Source organism: Prinia subflava, chromosome Z, assembly GCF_021018805.1.
Source record: "Prinia subflava isolate CZ2003 ecotype Zambia chromosome Z, Cam_Psub_1.2, whole genome shotgun sequence".
NCBI lineage: Eukaryota > Metazoa > Chordata > Aves > Passeriformes > Cisticolidae > Prinia > Prinia subflava.
In genome coordinates, this window is record NC_086283.1 from 23,803,502 (window position 1) to 23,823,246 (window position 19,745).

Genomic DNA, 19,745 nt, shown 5'->3' on the forward strand with positions numbered 1-19,745 from the left:
TGCCTTTTGCTCCAGCACCTCACATCCTTGTAAGAGGTCCAGAACTGAATGCAGCACTTGAGGTGTGACCTCGCAATAAATAAAAATTACGCATCGTTTTCACAAAATTGTCATCATATTGCACATGTTGATCGAGTTACAATATAGTATTATGCCTTAAGTTTCAGCTTTCATGTTTTTCAGATTTTGCTGCCTAGGGGTGCAGTTCTGAGCCTCATACTAAGTGCCAGTCAGCTCTCTTCACAGAGCAGGGAGACAAAACCTAAAATCCTTTTCCTGCTGAAGACCAAGAACAACTTTCAGGCCCAGAAGCATAAACAACAGTGGGCTGAAGGGAGGAACAAGAAGGATGGGACCTCACAACCTGAAGCTGTAATTGGACAATTAAACCCCAATGTGCAAATAGGCCAAAATTTATAAAAATGTAAGATCTCATGACCGGTGGTCCATTTTTGTGACCATTCTTTGGTGCACCTTGGGTGTAGCCCTGATCAGGCCCTGTCCTGCCCAAGGTATATCCTAGAGGCCTTTCAATAAATACCTACTTTATTCACTATATTCACTAGCTCTGTCCAGTCTCTGTTTCAGGTCAGCCTTCCCAAGGCATCAGTGAGTAACGCAAATGCCAATACACATTTAAATTTTGAAGCTGCTACTATTTTACGTCACAATACATGGAGGATTTACACGCTTATCCCTGCAGAAATTATTCTGCCATCTTGTTATTTTGTTCGTTACATTTTATTAATTAGTTAACTTTATTAGTAAAATTTTTCTTTATTTAGTTCCAGAAGCTACTGCACGTTTTGAGGAAAACCTCTCCTTTCTCTTTGGTGTTCTTCAGTGTTTACTTATCAGTGACCATTTATTGAATATCAGTTGTTGGGGAGGGAAATAAAGCCATAAGACAACTGCTTTGGGTTTTGCCTGAAAAAAACTTTTACAGTGGTTGTGCTTCTGAAGACAATTATTTTTGATCCTCTCTGGCAATATTTTTGTCCTTCTTTGGTGCAGGGAGCTTTAGAGGGTAGCATTTGAAAATACAACAGTAAAGAGGGTGATGGTTTGTTTGATTTTGCAGTGGCAGGTGCTGCTGTATAGCCCCACACCTGTGGAGGTGGCAGGAAAAGCCTTCTGGGGAGAATCCTACAGATTCCACGTTCAAGTACAAGGCTGAGGACCAAAGGTGTGGAGCACGGGTAGAGGCTACAGTTTGTGTGCTTTATCAGAAAGTGATATTTATTCCCATTTTATTCCTGATTTTCCAAGCATGACTGTATTTTCCTTTCTTTCTAAAGGAACTTAAAATGAACATAGCCAGTAGCTTTACTCCTTACGGCATGGCATCTGAGAGCACTCTAGGGGAGCTCCACCTCACAGGAATACCAAGTTCTTACACACTCATTTTCAACTAGAGGCTCAGCAAGGCAGAAGGATTAATGAGTTTTAGAAAGAGCACATCCAGCTGACTTCATGTTTTGTCATGTTTTGTCATCGTGATGTTTTACAGCCAAAGATCCCAGCAATAATGATCATGTGCAGCAGCATCACAGATTTAGTTTGAATTCCTAATACCAGGTTATGATGAGCCAATTGGTTTCACGGGGGAAAATGACAACACAAGGAAATCCAAACTTTATGGTAAACTATTTTGACCATGTTGGCAAGGAGCCCACAGGCATTAACGACTGCAAGGAGCTTTTAGAACTTCTCAGTGCCTTGGGTTTGGCAAGTTCATTACCCACAAATCTGATTATTTACTTTCAACTATCTCAAGAGAACATGAAATGTTATAAAAAGGAATTTAAAAAAACTGAATTTACTAAGTGGAGGTTGTCATTTAGTCACAGACTCAGCATTAACCCAGTTACTTTATAGACCTCAGACTTACATAGAAACCATTTATCTCTCATCAGAGACATGATCAGCTTTGTTGATTTTCTGTAGCCCAGCTGTAGTGCAGTCCAGTTTACAGTGACTTCAGTGTATGCAGCTAATTATTTTAGTTAAAAGCCCGGGGAATAAAAACTCATTTATTTCCCACAAAGCAGTGCCTGATTAAAACAAACCCCAAACATTATATAAGGTCTGTAAGGGCAACCCAGGGAGGATTTTTTTAGGAAAAGTAATTTTAGGAATAGGTTAAATCCTCTAAAAAATTATCTCTTTAGCTGATGTATTTCTTTGAAGTGATTCAAGCACCATCCAAACAGGAGCAGTCAGACAAATCTTGCCCTTTCTGCAGACTTGGTTTAGGTACAAGATGTAGCTGAAGTTAAAACATGGTGAGATCTCTGCAGCTGCCAAGAACAAACAGCCCAACCAAAACCCAGCTCAAACACCCCTCAGATTCTCTCTATTTGCTTTACACCTTACGGACAAAGGCAACCTGTGTACAGGATAAGATTCCAAGACAAGATCTGCCAGCTTGGCTTTAAGGACATTCACAAAAACTGACTGCAAGAAAATATATGAGAATAATAAGAAAATTGATAATGAGTGTAGTATGTTCTGGGAAAAGAGAACACTGAATGGCTCAGCCATCCTGCAGGTACTCCCCTTTATATCTTATCAGAAGGAAAAACAAAAACCCAAACAGACCCATAAAACTTCTTGTAATATTATTAATGGCCATTCAAATGTAGTTTAAAAATGATAATAAGTAAAACTGACTGTGTGTCCCAGTTGGAGTCAAATATGGACATCAAAGTCCTGCACCAAGGGAACTTATGTCAGAAAGCTTGAGCTCCACCCCAAAACACTGCAGGCAAACAAGTCTCTTCCCTAATTTCACTGTACAACAGCAGCTTGGTTTTAAACTCTGGAATAATTCTAAGCCAATATGTATTAGATACTTAATTGCACTTGCTTGGTTTTGTACTAGATTGTTGGTTTTACTTCCTTTCATTCTGAAAGCAGCCAAAAAGTCTAGATTTTAAATCTGAAGTAAAGCAAAACAAGTCCCTATAAATACCCTTCAAAAGAATAAAAGTTGCCAATGGTGACCGAAACCATAATTACTACTACTGATTATTTTAACATAAAGATGTGTATAAGGCACAGTGTTCCCAGTTCCAAAACAACTCTATCATCTTCCACAATTACAAAATATAGAGGTTCCTCATTTACTCACTCACTCACTCACTCACTCACTCACTCACTCACTCACTCACTCACTCACTCACTCACTCACTCACTCACTATCATATTAATTGAGCTCAAAGTGCACGAGTCCAACAGCACATTGTCTGGACGAGGTATCACACGTGCACTGTGCTGTGTATCCATAAGGACACTGTTTTATTCTTCTGTCACCTCAATAGCTGCATCTTCTCTGTGCCACACGCACACTCTGTTGTTCTGGGATAAATGACCTATTGAAGCATGGACAGGTGCTTTTACCAACCTAAGCCCAAGGTTTGCCTCTCATTTTCTTGATGTTTCCCATCATACGGGTTGTCCCCACAATTAGAGTCTCATGTCACTCCATCTCACTGCTTTTTTATCTCTCTTATCCATATAGGTTGCACAGGTTACAAGCAGCAGTTTCTCTCTACAGGCTTATACTGCAGCCAGCATCCTGCTATTTCCTAGGCCTCTAACTGCTGTTATACAAGTATTTAAGAGATGATATTTCATACGTGTGGACAGAGGTTTATGTCTCAGTTGCCTCATTCCTTACCTTTACTATGGTATCTTGCAGCATTAAGTATGACACAAACAATAAACTTGGTCCTGCTAATCCTTAGAATGAGATGAGCGTTACAGATCATCAGGATATTTTAAGTACAAAGATACAATGGCAACAAGAAATAAGAATTACCCATCGTTTATGAGGTGGGAAATATAAATCATTGTTCAGATTCTTGTTTTGGAAAAGGAAAGAACTGAGATAAATGTGAGTGCTCTGTGTAGGCTTAACCAGGTGGACTTCACTGCTAATATCAAGAACATTGGATTTTGTATTCTATTATTTCCAAAAGTAACAAAACAATTCCAAACAAATCTGAAAAGTATTAATACAACTTGTATTTGGTTTGATTTAAGATGTAATGAATGCAGATTCTGCCGTTGTTTTAAATACACAACAGATGTTTGTGGTTATAGCCAGTAACTGGAACATGCAAACTATTGAGGCTAGAGGTATGAGGAAGACAAATTTAAAGATCAGTGAAGGGCACTAGAACCATTTGGGTTCTAGTATTTTTGAAAGATTTTTTTTTCCTGCTAAAATATAAATAGCTAATGCTACTCTCATTTAAATAACCATCTTTGAGTTTCCGAATAAAACAAGTCAGGAGCACTGGATAGTTGGAGCCATTGTCAGAGCTATTGTTCCAAGCCATCTGTGGCTTAAGTCTAACATCTTCTCATTTGAATTCAATGTATTTTTGAAGCCTCAGCACTTCCTTAAAAATAAGCCAATTTCAGCTTGTATACCTCAGTTTGCCATTTAGGAGAGGATTTCTCAGCTATGGATTTAACACACCCTAGTGTTTTTTGATACAGAACATCTTCCTTATAGTCACACAATAAAGATATCTTAGACCAGCAGTTCCTAAACTTTCTGGATGAACAAATACTGTTAACTTCTTTATGAGTTAGGAATCTCTGTCATATGGATCTGAAAACATTGGCTGGTGAGTACTGGCAGAGGCATTGCAGAATGTCCTCTGGGAATACCTGCATGAGACAAGCCAAGCTGCAAAGTGTATGTAAGACATGGGTGTTAGAATAACACTCAGAGTGAAGACACTCAGAGAACTGTCCGTGGTTTTGGTCAGGCTCCCTCAAAAGAGGCGGATAATCTGTGTGTGTGATTTGGGACTCTGCTCTCCCCTGTGTGGAGTTTATACACCTTATCACAAAGCACACAGATCCTTTGACTCCCAGTAGAGATGCAAGTGATCACCTGTATCTTTACTTTGATAACCAGCTCAGCAAACAGCTCTGCCTGAGCCTGCAAGTGACAACGTGTGTGTGGGGAGGGAACACACTTCCATTGCATCAGCTGGGACTGACACAACTTTGGGAAGGCATCTTTTTCAGGCTGTTTTTCAAAGCACAATAGGACACTTTTGGTGCATGGCCCAGGACAATCTGTTGTCTGGAAATTCTCCTGGCCTCACAAGGTAACCTTCTGAGAGCCCCAAGCTCTCTCTGTGAGAAAGGAGACATGACTGATTATTCATTAAGTATCAGCAACCAGCACCTCACTATCTCTCACACAACACCCACACACGACTGACTTGTTGCCAGATCTTGTCCTAGAGCTGCTGGCTTTGAGCTTAGGGGATACAAACCACCCTGCAGAGCTCTCATTACTTTACATTCCATTGTCTGTTTGAATGGTGTGGAATAGCCGGGCAGAAAAGCTGTAAACAAAACACACACACACTGGCGTTGTGTTTTATTGCAACTTCCATGGTTTTCTGAACTGAACTGTGGACTTTCCAGAAAATTACATTAGCGCTGCTGCACAATCTTTGTGTATTGCTATTTGTTACCTGGCCAGCAGCGCAGAGGCATCTCAGTGGCGTCCAAAGTGCTTTCCCGTTTCCAGTACTTTTGGCAGTGTGTGTTGCCTTCATACTCTTGTATCACCTTGGAGAAGATCAAATTTAGTTATCACAAGAAGTACTGCCTGGCAGGAAACCAGCTTTCTGACAGGTATAGCAAAGGCTTGCTATAACAATAAATCTATCTGTGTGTGGGCTAAAATTTACCAGGATTTTACATATCCCATCAAACCGTTCTTGCCAGTTTTCAGGTCATCACTTCATGGAAACGCACTGCAGTTATCAGCAACCTATTATATTTAAGATTAGAAAACAAAAAGCAATTCTCAGGGCAAATAGACTGTGAAATGTATTTGAAAAGCAATGTAACAATGGCAAATTATATTTTAAGAGCTTTCTTCTAACAGTAGCTATCACGCTAACAGTACAACATTGGGACACTGGGCATACTTAAACTTGATAGTCTAGCCCAAGGACTGCAGTAAGCTTTAATAAGACTATAAAGTCATTACCTGGAGTACTACTTACCATGGTTTCACTTGTCAGAAGTCAAGATATGGACAGTATTTTAAAGACTCGTGGCTCAGATTCTGCCATTGTACACTGCCATGCTTCCATGGCCTGAAACCTGAGCATTAATTCTCAGAAATATCCCGGGAGTATGAAAAAAATGTGCTAATCAGATTAAGTGCAATGTTTGACTTTTCACTTTAAAATAGTAAGCCTTACCTTTAACACATGGAAAATCTAGCAACTGCTATAGTGCTGAATTTGTGTTATCCCCCCTTCTTTCTGTAGCTCATTTGGTGACATTATCTATACAACAAAACTGTGGGAATAAAGCCCCAAAACATTTAAACCCAGGAAAGGCACCAAACCAATCACTCCAAAGAGATTTAAAATTAAATTATGTAATGAACTTTCAGGTTCTTCCTTCCAGAACAGTCGTGAGGGAGGAAGGTGCAATGCTGGGAAACATTCTGCATGTGAAAGCAAGGACCCCAAGGACTAAAATCAGCAAATGACAAGTGAGGGAGTTTTACTGCGGGAGAGACTTAGGGATAGTTCACCACGGGAGTCAGGCAGGAGATTAGTTTTCATTTGGTTTAGCTTCAAGTCAAATATGCTTCTAAATCATCACAGAGCAAGATGAATGCAGTTGTGATTGTGGGTTTGGGAGACAGAGGAAGAGGGAGAAGATTGGCAGGAAGATTGCCCTTGGCCACAAACGCCGTTTTTGTTTCACAAAAGCAAAGATGAATACGGAGCTGTGCAGGCTCAGCTCTATGCAGAGCAGCCTGGAGAAGACAAGTCTCAAACACAGGACAGGACAAAGGCCACAGAAAACTGCTTCAGCCTGTCACCCCTGAACTGGATGCGTCTGCTTAAAATATCCCAAACGATTCCACAGTGTCTCCCCCTCCTCCACTTACTGAGCTCCAGATTGGACTATAGTACAGCTGTAATAAAAAGAAATGAACAAACCAACAACAAGTTTGAACCACTGCAATTGACTTTACTTTCTTGGATCCATTTTTATTTCTCTCAAATCGCCTCTACCCAGTTACTTTTCCATTTTGAACACCCCATCCTCTGCCCCTCTCCCATAAAATGCAGCCTCTAGTTTACCCTCTAGTAGGGTAATTTCGTCCTATATTTTCTTATAACTTGATTTTTTTAAAGCTAGCTATTGTTTAAATACTACTTTGAAGTCAATTTAGCAGAAGAAAAATCCCCAGTTTAAGGTGGCTTTTTGCATCCCCACCAAGCTATTCAGCAGGGCATTCATCCAGGATACAAAACTAGGCTGAAGCTTTAGGAGTTGAATGGATCACTCCAGTAGAGATTTAATTTCCATGAAATTCCTCCATGAAAATCCACTCACTCCTCTTAGATCTGACAGACAGGCAAAGACCAGCCACTACCTTTGAACTGAGTAATTTTTAAATGCGTCCCACCCCTCTTTGCCCCCCATGTAAATATGAATTGCTGAGGCTCAGGGCACCCTGGTAGCCTTTAAACCACTCGCAGAACGCGGGCAGGAGGGGAAGCAAAGGCAAGCACACGACTGCGCGATGACTAAACTTAGAGTGGTTCGATGAATGAGCCCCAAATCTCTCTGCTGCCGGCTCTGTCCCGCTGCGGCTGAACCCAGAGCTGCTCCCGCGGGGGCAGCGGCTGCGGCAGCGGAGCCGCCGGCTCCCCCCGCGCCTGCCGGGCCACTGTTCGCGGGAACCCGCGGGCAGCCACGGCCCTGGGCACAGCCGGTCCCGGCGGCCCCGGTTCTCTGGCCCAGTGTGACAGCGCCCGGAGATGCGCCGCCCGCCTGGTGCGCGATTTCATTGCCGGGTGTCCGCGCTTGTAAACCAAACTCTCCCCCGCAGGCGCGGCGAGCCCGGCCGGGTGCGCGTCGGTTCCCGAGTGTAACGCGGGAGAAGCCGCCGCTGCCGCCGGGAGCTCGGTGTGCGACCCCAGTGCTGCCGGCAGCACGGTCCCGGTCCTGTGCCAGCGCTTCCCCGTTCCTTCGCGGCGGGAATCATCCCCATCCCCGGCCGTGTGCGGTGCGGAGCCCCGGCCCCGCCCGATCTCCTCAGAGCCGGGGGGTTTCTGGACAGACAGCACGAAGCCGGGCTGCCGGCGCGGGTGTGGATCCCGCACCTCTCCCCCCGCCTCCTTCCGACTCCTGGACTTCCTTCCACTCGTGTGTCTTAGAAAACGCTCACCCAGAAGTGACCATGTGCGGCACTTAATGGTTGGGACAAAACACGGGGGGTTATCTGTCTATAACGCTTTAATATACCAGGCAGGCAAGATTTTTCTACATTTATTCATTTCATTTTTCTTCATTTAGCAGCCGCCAACTCGCTCCTTATTTTCCCGACTGATGCTGCTTTCCCACCTCTCTGTGCAAAACCTGTTCCCAAGTCCTGGCTGCTATTTTGACTTTGCTCGGATGCACACTTGGCTATTCGAATTTCAGTCTATAGCCGAGCCCTGCTTTTCCTGCCTGAAGCAACTCTTAGTTGATCTCCTGAAGTTTGCTGATTTTCCCTTAAGCCTTGTTTTAAACCCTCAGTTTCGAGATGTCTTCCCGGATCTGTCCCGTTGGCTCTGTAAGCGGGGGGCGGGGAGGGGGCTGTCCGCAGTGGACCCATTTTCCCTCCTCCCATTCCTGCTCCCCCTCCCCGGAGCTCCACTCGGTGCTCTGAGCGAGCTCCGGCGGCTCCCGGGCATTTCTCGCCGCAAAGCTGCGGATGCCTTTGCATTCCAGGCACAATGACCCTCTGTTCCCTGGAATCTTTCTTGAGCTCCAACATCTAAATCACCAGCCCCACAGCAGGGAGAATCCCCTGCTCTTTCCTCCCTTGAAATGTTTATCTTTGAACCTCCTAACTCAGGTTCATATGCTCCAACAAGGAATTTGGGAACCCCTTGTTTTCCTTTTGAACTCTTTTTCCTTTAGAATTTTTGTAATTGCCGCGTTGCAGAGGGTTTTCTTTTTGTTTGTGTGCTTGTTTGTTTTCACTCTTTTTTCTCTCTCAATCCAATTTTTGAAACATTAGTAATTCAGATTGATTAGCTTGACTAAAAAATTCCTGAGCGCTGAAATTTGGAGACGATTTCTCCTCCCAGTGTTTTCTCTCCATCCCGAAAAGTTTGTTTGCTATCACAGGGGGAAAAAATTTCAACAATATAATTACACTTTGATGTGAATGCTGACCGATTTTATTCTAGAAAGGCTTGAAGCTTTAAGACCTTTCCTTAGCGATCCTGACATAAGAAAACTCACACACCAAGGTGGTTTCATTCAGTATGAGAAAGGGTCTGACAATACACAAATAAACACACAGGAGCTCAGCTGTGTTTTAGCTCCTGGTGTGATATTAAAGCTGTTGGTAAGATATTAGCTTGTTAGAGGAAATAAACACTTTCAAAACCCAAAAAAATGCTATAGTTCATGCGTTAAGCAGAACTTATTTTTAAAATTCAGTCAATTTTATAGGACCTATGTTTGAAATGCTTACATTTATGGATTACAAACTATTTTTTTTTGCAAACTCACTTAATTACATCACCACTCAAACTCCTCAGAGGTTCTTACTTTGTTTTAACATTTGCATTGGGATCTGAAAATATGAAACACGGCTGCGGTTTAGGCACTAAGTGTTATTTGAGAACTGTGGAGGTGTCAGACCTCATTACACCGAATTACTAGAAAGCTCTGCAGAGTATAGACAGGCAATATAGGCTGCCTCTGGTAACCCTGACAATTGCCCTTTAATCCTGACCTACAGGATTCCTGATATTCCAGCCACAACCCATTCTTTGTGTACAAACTGAGCAGAGACACATTTATAAAGAAACAGATTTCTGGAGGAACTTCAAGGGTATCTCCAAATCCTCATCATTTGAAACTAAATTAGGACATGAATCAAAATTTCCAGAAGAAATATATTTGGAATATATTACTATGTTTAATCAGTTATCTGTTCAGGTATGTTTTCTTGCACCATAGCTGCTGAACTGAGGGAATGAAAAACAATTTTTAAAACCAGAAAATTTTTTTCTGGATTTACATCAAAATCCCATAAGAAAAACTATAATAAGTGAAATCTATTGCAAAAGGATTATTGTAAATGTATGTTTTTTCTCAGAACTGGATCATCTAAAATTAAGAAAAATTATAAGAATTATAAGGAATATAAATGAGAACACAAACAAGATATTTGACACAGACTTTACATTCGATTTTTGGATGAGGAAAGTATTAACTAAATAACAGCAGTAATATTTCACTTAACCAAAATTAAATAATTGGGCAGTAGTGAGTTCAGAGATGCTTTATTAGGTGCTGAGGTACCCCTATGTGGTATGAGTAAATAGAAATACAAATGCTGCAGAAAGGATGTCTTCTACTTCAATTTCCATTTAAACTTCTCACTGACATTAGAAGAGGTTCAGTGTGAAGTGGAGGCAGTCTGAAGTCCTGAATTTCTGTCATAGTTGACAGAGGATTAATAATCATAGAACCTGTCTTCCTCCTCTGTGGGATTTTGATCCTCCTGATCCAGCAGTGATCAGACAGTAGCACAGTTATTTCAGCCCGGATTCAAACAAGCAGGTTACTCTGTCTCAGAGGTCAGCACCATGCTGGGCTCAGATACTAAATTAATCTGGAGAGGAGTCTGAAGTCACACAGGAAGTATCTTATTGATCATAAGAGAATGGAAACTTCCCCTGAAGACATCCTACAACACGAGTGATGTGCGCTAAGAGTGCAGAGGACAGAAATGTGCAGCCTGTTCTGCAGCAAGCAGCCTTTCAGGGCTTCTGTAGGGCGATTTGCCAGAGTGGTGCTTTTATGATTTCTTAGGAACAAACCCACAGCTAGATAAAGAACAAAGGGAAAAGCAAGAAAAGAAGCAAGACAAAATGAAACAGAAAGAAACGACAGGAAGAGAGGGAGAGGAAGGAAGGGCGGAAGGAAGGGCGGAAGGAAGGGCGGAAGGGCGGAAGGGCGGAAGGGCGGAAGGGCGGAAGGAAGGAAGGAAGGAAGGAAGGGCGGAAGGAAGGGCGGAAGGAAGGGCGGAAGGAAGGAAGGAAGGGCGGAAGGGCGGAAGGAAGGGCGGAAGGAAGGGCGGAAGGAAGGGCGGAAGGAAGGGCGGAAGGAAGGAAGGAAGGAAGGAAGGAAGGAAGGAAGGAAGGAAGGAAGGAAGGAAGGAAGGAAGGAAGGAAGGAAGGAAGGAAGGAAGGAAGGAAGGAAGGAAGGAAGGGCGGAAGGAAGGGTGGAAGGAAGGAAGGGCGGAAGGAAGGGCGGAAGGAAGGGCGGAAGGAAGGGCGGAAGGGCGGAAGGGCGGAAGGGCGGAAGGAAGGAAGGAAGGAAGGAAGGAAGGAAGGAAGGAAGGAAGGAAGGAAGGAAGGAAGGAAGGAAGGGCGGAAGGAAGGGCGGAAGGAAGGAAGGAAGGGCGGAAGGGCGGAAGGGCGGAAGGGCGGAAGGGCGGAAGGAAGGAAGGAAGGAAGGGCGGAAGGAAGGGCGGAAGGAAGGGCGGAAGGAAGGAAGGAAGGGCGGAAGGGCGGAAGGGCGGAAGGAAGGAAGGAAGGAAGGAAGGAAGGAAGGAAGGAAGGAAGGAAGGAAGGAAGGAAGGAAGGAAGGAAGGAAGGAAGGAAGGAAGGAAGGAAGGAAGGAAGGAAGGAAGGAAGGAAGGAAGGAAGGAAGGAAGGAAGGAAGGAAGGAAGGAAGGAAGGAAGGAAGGAAGGAAGGGCGGAAGGAAGGGCGGAAGGAAGGGCGGAAGGAAGGGCGGAAGGAAGGGCGGAAGGAAGGGCGGAAGGAAGGAAGGGCGGAAGGAAGGAAGGAAGGAAGGAAGGAAGGAAGGAAGGAAGGAAGGAAGGAAGGAAGGAAGGAAGGAAGGAAGGAAGGAAGGAAGGAAGGAAGGAAGGAAGGAAGGAAGGAAGGAAGGAAGGAAGGAAGGAAGGAAGGAAGGAAGGAAGGAAGGAAGGAAGGAAGGAAGGAAGGAAGGGCGGAAGGGCGGAAGGAAGGAAGGGCGGAAGGAAGGAAGGAAGGAAGGGCGGAAGGAAGGGCGGAAGGAAGGGCGGAAGGAAGGGCGGAAGGAAGGAAGGAAGGAAGGAAGGAAGGAAGGGCGGAAGGGCGGAAGGAAGGAAGGGCGGAAGGGCGGAAGGAAGGAAGGGCGGAAGGAAGGAAGGGCGGAAGGGCGGAAGGGCGGAAGGAAGGAAGGAAGGAAGGAAGGAAGGAAGGAAGGAAGGAAGGAAGGAAGGAAGGAAGGAAGGAAGGAAGGAAGGAAGGAAGGAAGGAAGGAAGGAAGGAAGGAAGGAAGGAAGGAAGGAAGGAAGGAAGGAAGGAAGGAAGGAAGGAAGGAAGGAAGGAAGGAAGGAAGGAAGGAAGGAAGGAAGGAAGGAAGGAAGGAAGGAAGGAAGGAAGGAAGGAAGGAAGGAAGGAAGGAAGGAAGGAAGGAAGGAAAAGGAGAATGTAAATACTATTATTTTTCCACTATGAGTTGAAGGTGCTAACCTTCAACTCATTCCAACTGTGTATCCCAAAACTGAGCTCCAAACTTTGGGAAGAGGATTTCTAACCAGATTACCAAAGAACACAATTAGCCATGACACCTTTGCTTCATAATAAGAGTAGGCTGAGTTCCAGTGCAGCAAATGAACAAAGTAAAACCAAACAACAAATATGCATTTAGTCAGATACTGAAAGTTTGAATATTCAAATGCCCCAAAGGACATGGTATTGTGTAAGCAAAAGAAGCACTTCTAATTTCCTCCCACCATCCTCAGCTGAACTTTTCTGCATCCTTGCTCAGACTGCAGCCTTTGCTTCATGCTGCAATCAGCCAATTCAGGTAAGTGAAGAGAGACTGAAGGGGAGCCCTCTTTGTACCTCTGTCCTGCTTCAACACCAAGCTGAGCACACAGGGAACCGCCCCAAGCATCCACCCAGCTCTGCCAAGCTGGTTTGCCACAGAAACCTCAGTAGAATAGTAACTCTGGATCTCAAAACTTTGAATACCCATCAGATAAATCGATTTTATGCATCTGTGTGAGACAGTGTACAATGTAACCTACAAAAATAATATGTGCTGGCATAATTGCCTGATAAATAAATTAAAAATTAAATAGTAAGAAAAGAAGTTACCAAAGCACTATTCCCTAATGGATATAGGTACTCTGGGCAGCTTATTCATCTTCTGCTACAGAGGTAAATGGTACAAGTTCGAAGCAACTGACGAGTTATACCTGCCTTTGGAGCTTCCCACTTTGAAGCAGCAGCTCTCCAGCCACGTGCTGATGAAAAGCTCTGGAAATGCAACAATTTTCAAAATCTCTGAGACTGGAAGTTTATCTTCTCAGTCTTACCCTAAAAATGGGCTTCCTTACAACATGAATTAGACCTCTGAGCTAAACTGGTAGCTAAGGGGAACAGGAGAGGAGGGGAAGAGAAATTCATCAAATTTCCTGCTGCAGCCAGATCTCAGAGGAAGTTGTTGCTTCCTGCAGCTTGGGTAGGGGAGCCCTACAAGCCAGATGGAGATTCACTTCAAGAAATAGCTATTTAGGTAAGTCAAAAGCTGGGCAGGAGCAATCAGAGAGAAGTGTCAAACAAGGCTGGAGAGAACAGCACCATTCACAGAACCACAGAATGATCTGGGCTGCAAGGGACTTTAATGATCAACTAGTTCCAACCCCCTCCCCACCAATGGAAACAGACAGTCCTGGGGAAAAAAAATCAGAAGACACCAGATCTTATGCTCTGAGGATAGATAATCCCATCATTATGTTACAGGAACATGGTGCATCCACAGTCAAGCCCTGTATTTGTGGAGTGACAAGGACATTGTGGAAGGGAATGGAGGAATATTGCTGCCTCCAGTTTATTAGCTCAGTCATCTGCCAAAGATTGCTGAGCCTGTAAATCTAAGGACAGAGTGACTGGTACTACACACGCTTTTCTTAAATTATTATTTTTATTTTTTTAAAATGCACGCTGGTTGGAGAAGCAGCTTTGGTTTGGAAAGTATCCCTTATCTGACCCTCTTACATCTGACTTGTGAAGAGCTGCATTGCTCTGTAGGTTCCCAGGTTTTCCTGGAGGTTCAGGATTTTATATTATGAAGAATTTTCTTTGCTTCCTTTTAGTAACAATTTCTCCTCCTCCTAGCAGGTCTGTATTCCTTAAAAGCAGTGGAAGAGATATCTCTACTTGATATCTGTGATTTCCATGGGTTGCACTGGTTGTTGGACGCAGAAGTCCAAGGGAGTGTTAGAAAAACCTGTTTCCCATCCTGCACTTTATCTCCTATCGAGGTCCACTCCTCTGGAATCCCCAGCTAGATCTAAGGGGAGAGGTATGTCCGTGAAAGCCACAAGCAGTGAGGCCATGGCAGAGGACCGGCAAAGGATTTGCATGGGACTTGTATGGTGACGATTCCAGAGAACTTTACAAACCGAAGGAGGTCAGACAACACAAGCACAGGAGAAAGGCCTGCGAGGTCTTTTAACAGGGGTGATACAGACACAAGGATACATTACAGAGCCAATAGGAGAATCTAGAGGGAATACATGACACAGGAAGGGGCTGATCGGGGCATTACAGAGGTGTGGTCAGGGTAAATCAACCTATAGAGGACTGAACCAGAGAGAACCTTCTGGATCTTTGGGATGGGTCTGAGGTGACGGACAGTGAGTGGAGCAAAGTAACAACTTGGGTTGACAGACACTGGGGCAAAACCATTAACAGGGGTCAGGGGACAAACCAACTAAACAGGATACCACAATCCTCCTGCAGAACAGCCCCGTGTGAACCTCTGACAGGGTTAATGGAGGTGGAGGAGCTTACTGTTGACCTTTCATAGCTGAAAGGGCACAGGAGAGCAATTACAGCTCTTCATACTCCCTTAAAGGTATTTTGGTTTTCATCAAAACAACAAACATAAAATACGTTCCTGAGGCTTGTAATAGCAGATGATAATTTTTGTAATATGTAACCTTAAACATGAAATTATAAAAATAATATTTAAAATGTAATTATATGGTTTGAAATGTATTTTATATGTGACTTTCTTGTACATGGTAAGGTTCATCTATATAGTATGCTGCAGAAATTTGTGACATATATTATTATGTGCTTCAGCCTCAACATTTACTTAGCCAAGGATGTAAATAACACCTTGACAGAATTAAGTACATCCGATTTGTATAAGTAGTGAGTGTTTGGTCTATATTGAGCAAGAGGTCAATAGATGAATGTTTATTGGAATAAGCCTTCCTTTCAGTTCTTTCAGCTTCTGTCCTTGTCTTAAATGGAAACACTGAACAAAACAGAAACAAACCATTCGCAGCCCCAAAATCTATATCTATCTGATATAAATTTCTTTTTGTTTTAGGAAATCCTATTTAAATCACCCTTCAGGCTGCTAGAGGTACCTGGCTGAGATGAGCACATGAAAATGGCAAGCTGAGTTTAGGAAAACTGGGTCATCAAACAAGACAGGACAGTTTGGAGCAACCAGGAACTTCTGCTTCATTAGAAGTTAAACCTTCACTCACTCAAATGTCACAGCCACCAGCTGCAAAGGAAATCATCTTCTTATGGCATCAATGAACATGATCCATACATTGACAACCAGACAAAATACATCTAGTATTACATATCAGTGATTCAAGGCTGCTAATCTGGAAGTGACTCTCCAGTCTGGATTAGACACAGCCAATATTTGAGCATTCCAGTAGCTGATAGATAAACTGGTTTAATGTAATTCTGGTAAATTATTAATAACTTCCATTTCCAAAGAAAGAAGAAATCTGAACAACACAAATGAAAGAGCCTTCTGGATGTGGATACTTGGTCTTTTCTTCCAATTTCCAGGTGCACTCCATCTGTTCTTAGGAAAATCAGTATTGTACTTTAAGACTACGGAGCTGAATTCTTGGAAAGGGGAGGGACTGCAGGGGATCCAGAAAACAGCTTTAAACAGATTCTCTTATCTTGTTTTTCAGGGAAGATTTGGGAGGCTTTGGTATACATTTCAGTACAAAACCTATTAATTTACAAACTGCAGTGTTTATGTTGGGAGACGCATCCTGCTCTTCTGTAAGCAACACAAAACGTCCTCATCTTGATGGGTTCTTTTCTGAAAAAAAGAAAAAAGGAAAAAGTGAATGGATCACAGAAGCTTTGTCTACCTTGTGGGAATTTTGCTAAAAAGGAAAGATGAGAACATGTGGCAATCCACTGACAATTGCCATGAAGCTTTTTGGAATTAACTGTTTGAGTTTTGCACAGATCTTTTTGTTTTATTTATTAAGAAACTAAACAGGGCAATACTTGCTTAGAGGTAACATACTTTCCATGGAACACTTTACCTTGGGAAAGAACTCATTTTCCATCTTTAAAGGATGGGATCAGCCTGACTCCTGAAGCACAGAGGAGCCTGACATGGCACCACAGGCTGCAACACTTTGAGTCAATACATAAATCAGGAGTCTTATCTTAGCCCCCAGAGTCAGGGAATGACTCTCCTCTCTCCCAGCCTGTGTCCCTCTAGGATGCAACCTCATGTTTGATCATTCCTCATCCCTTGCAGCCCTGCTCCAGCTCTCACCCAGCTTCTGCCTTTTCTCTACCATTCTTCTATTCCTGCTTCAGAGGAGGCGGATGTGCACAAAGGAGGGGAGTGACCACCACAGTCCTTCTCCTTCGGAGCTGACTTTACCCAGGGCACCACACTTCGAGCCCCAAATTCCAACAATTAAATGCTGGACTGCACCTCCCCTTTAAGAGCCACCTTATATCAGAAACACAGAAGCTGAAACAGGGATGGGAGTGTGCTGTGAGGAAGTTAAAGAGATGGACTATTGCAAATAACACTTATTTAGTATGATTAATCTTATTTTAAGGATGAATACACATATTTAAGAAATGTGCTTATTTCTTTCTTGACAAATTTCAAAGGTGGGCTGTAAATTTCCAGTCTTAAATTTCATTTTCATTGGTCTTTTTAAAGTGTGAGGGGTTCTTAAGAACCATGATTTAACTGGAAGAGATAATAATATTTAGATAATAAAGGAAATAATTTGTTAGTGCTTCACAGTAGTTACAAATACATAGTGAAGTCCTTTTAAAAAGATAGTACAAAATTAATTAACCAATTTAATTACAGCTAGATATTAAAATAATAGTGAATTTTTGCTCCTTGACAATCATTATTTGAATGCTAAGAAATACTCCAGGATTAATTATGTGACTTTGTGAATAGATATTTATTAAAATTTGAATATTGAACTGTTTGTTTAGTGAAACCTTTTCTCTTGAACTGCAATCTTAAATGTGATTTAACAAATCCTGCAACTTGTGTTCTGCTATATGAAACATACTCTATGCCTTGACAAAATTTAAGGTCCTTTAACTGCCTTTTTAGACAGAATTTTAGGCTAGGAGGAACAAAAGGATGCACTTTTCGCGACCCTGGAACCCTGTGACCACTGGGAAATCAAAAGGGTGGTGACACGAAGGAAAACTATTGTCCACAAAAATAAGCTCTTCAAGGGGCACCAGGAATGCACAATAAAATCCCAGCTTCCTTTGTGTAGCTGTTTATGCCTATGGCTTGCATCATCCAGAGCTCAAGAATAGATCCAAACCAAAAAGGAATTCAAGTTTCCAAGAAAAATCTATATTCTTAAAAAGAAAAATCCAAAAACTATGTGAAAAAAAAATCTTTTAAGAATTCATAATTTCTTTCCAAATAAAATGGGTAAGTCTGAGGTAATAGAAATCCCCCTGTCCTCTCTGTGGGAATTGGACTTAAAAAGTGATTCCAGCAAATAGGAGCAGATGGGAAAATAACCTGATTTGTCAGAACTGGAGAGTTTAGTGAAATTATTGCCTTCTTTCGTTACTAGAATGTGCAGCATGTAAAAGCTTAATTAGAGAATGAGCTCTACTTTGACCTGAAAACATTTCAAGTGAAAAGGGATAAAAAAAAGAAAAAAAGACTAGTCTTAAATTCTTAATTAAAGCTGCAATTTAACCTAGTAGCCCTTTTTCACCCAGAAGACTGAAAAATATAGAAACCACCAAATAAAATATATAGATAAATAAAACTATGTGCAATCTTCGTGTTACACTCTCTGAAAATAATTTATTGTGTCACATTTTGTTAGAAAAAATTTTAAAAAGTTATTGCTGTTTAAGTCTTATTCAAAGACTTTTTCTAATTTAACTTGAAATCAGTGAAGAGAAAAAATTCCATTGACTTTAGTAACCTTTGTCAGGGAACTGCCTGGTAATTTATGCAGAACATTATAATTAAATTTTCTTCTCATAAAATTGTCCAATAAAAATGCGTAAAATTTTCAGTTTCCACACTTTTGTTTGTGTTTAAATGTTACTCAAGTATTTGCAGAACAAAGTGAAAGAGACATGTAAGGGGAGCAAGTTTAGGCAATGAAAATGGTTAGATACTACTTGTAAGTAAAAATGAAATCAACAGATTTTTCTCATTTCTCCTTAGAGGCTTTCCAAAAAACTAAGCAACAGCAGATTTGGAGAAAAAGCCTAAACAAACAAAACCACCATTCAAAAAGCTTTTGCTTTAACAGTGTGCTTTTTATATCAGGAAAGTGAAGAAGTTGTTTTTGTTTTTTTTTAAAGATTGTTTAAAATTGTATATTTTTACAATTAAACCAATTGTGAGAATTTATTCATAGGGAATCATGCTAAAAGCAGACACATTTTATGTTGCAGCTGTTGGTCATCTCTAAAGAAATACATAAAATAATCACATTAGCAACTTAAAAGTTGCTAATGCATGTGATCCCTTTTTTAACAATAATTTTTGGTTGTGGGTTTTACGGGGAGAGCAGAGGATACAATCCTGCTGGAACTGGTCGTGCACAAGCCGGGAGAAGCTGCAGGACAAAGCCCCGAGGAGCCCTCGCTGGGAGCCCAGAGCCAGCAGTGACCTCTGGAGCTCTGGGGCACCTCACGCCGCCTGCACACCCTGCACACAAACTGCACTCACTCCCAGCCGGGGCTGCAAGCACTTTGTGAAGTGAGTTACCAGATTTCCTACATAACAAAGAATCAATCTACCTGGAATTCCGCATGATCTTGTAACAGAAAGTAAAGAATTGAAACTCTCTTAAAATGTTGATGTGGTTTTTTCACATTTAATCAAAATTGGCTGTTACAAAGGTCGAGAGGAGATTGCAAACAGGCAGATCTCAAGGGGGAGGAATCATGTTAGAACTCATATTATTCTCACTTAATCTACAGTCTTTGTAAAGTTTTGTGCTTTCCGGTTAGTAAAAAGAGGAACTATTTCCCTTCTGGGCAAGGCAAAGCATTGTCACACACTACAGTGATGCCACAAGCCATGGCAGTCATCAGCATTTTTAAATGCAACACTCATCAGGAGAAATTTAATAGAAAAGGATCTGTCTAAATGAGTAATGTGGAAAGGAAAAGTCAAGCTAAATCAAAATAAACAAAACAGAAAGGCATATTTTCTTCATACTTTACATTACACTCTGTGTAAAGGTACAAAATCTCTGATGCACTGAATGTTTAAATTATACACAGGCTCAAGTGGAAAATCCTGGTGCAGAATCTGCATTTCGATTTTAGATGTAAATTTATATATATATATATATATATATATATATGTATATACTGTGTGTACTCAGGTATTTTGCCTTCAAACC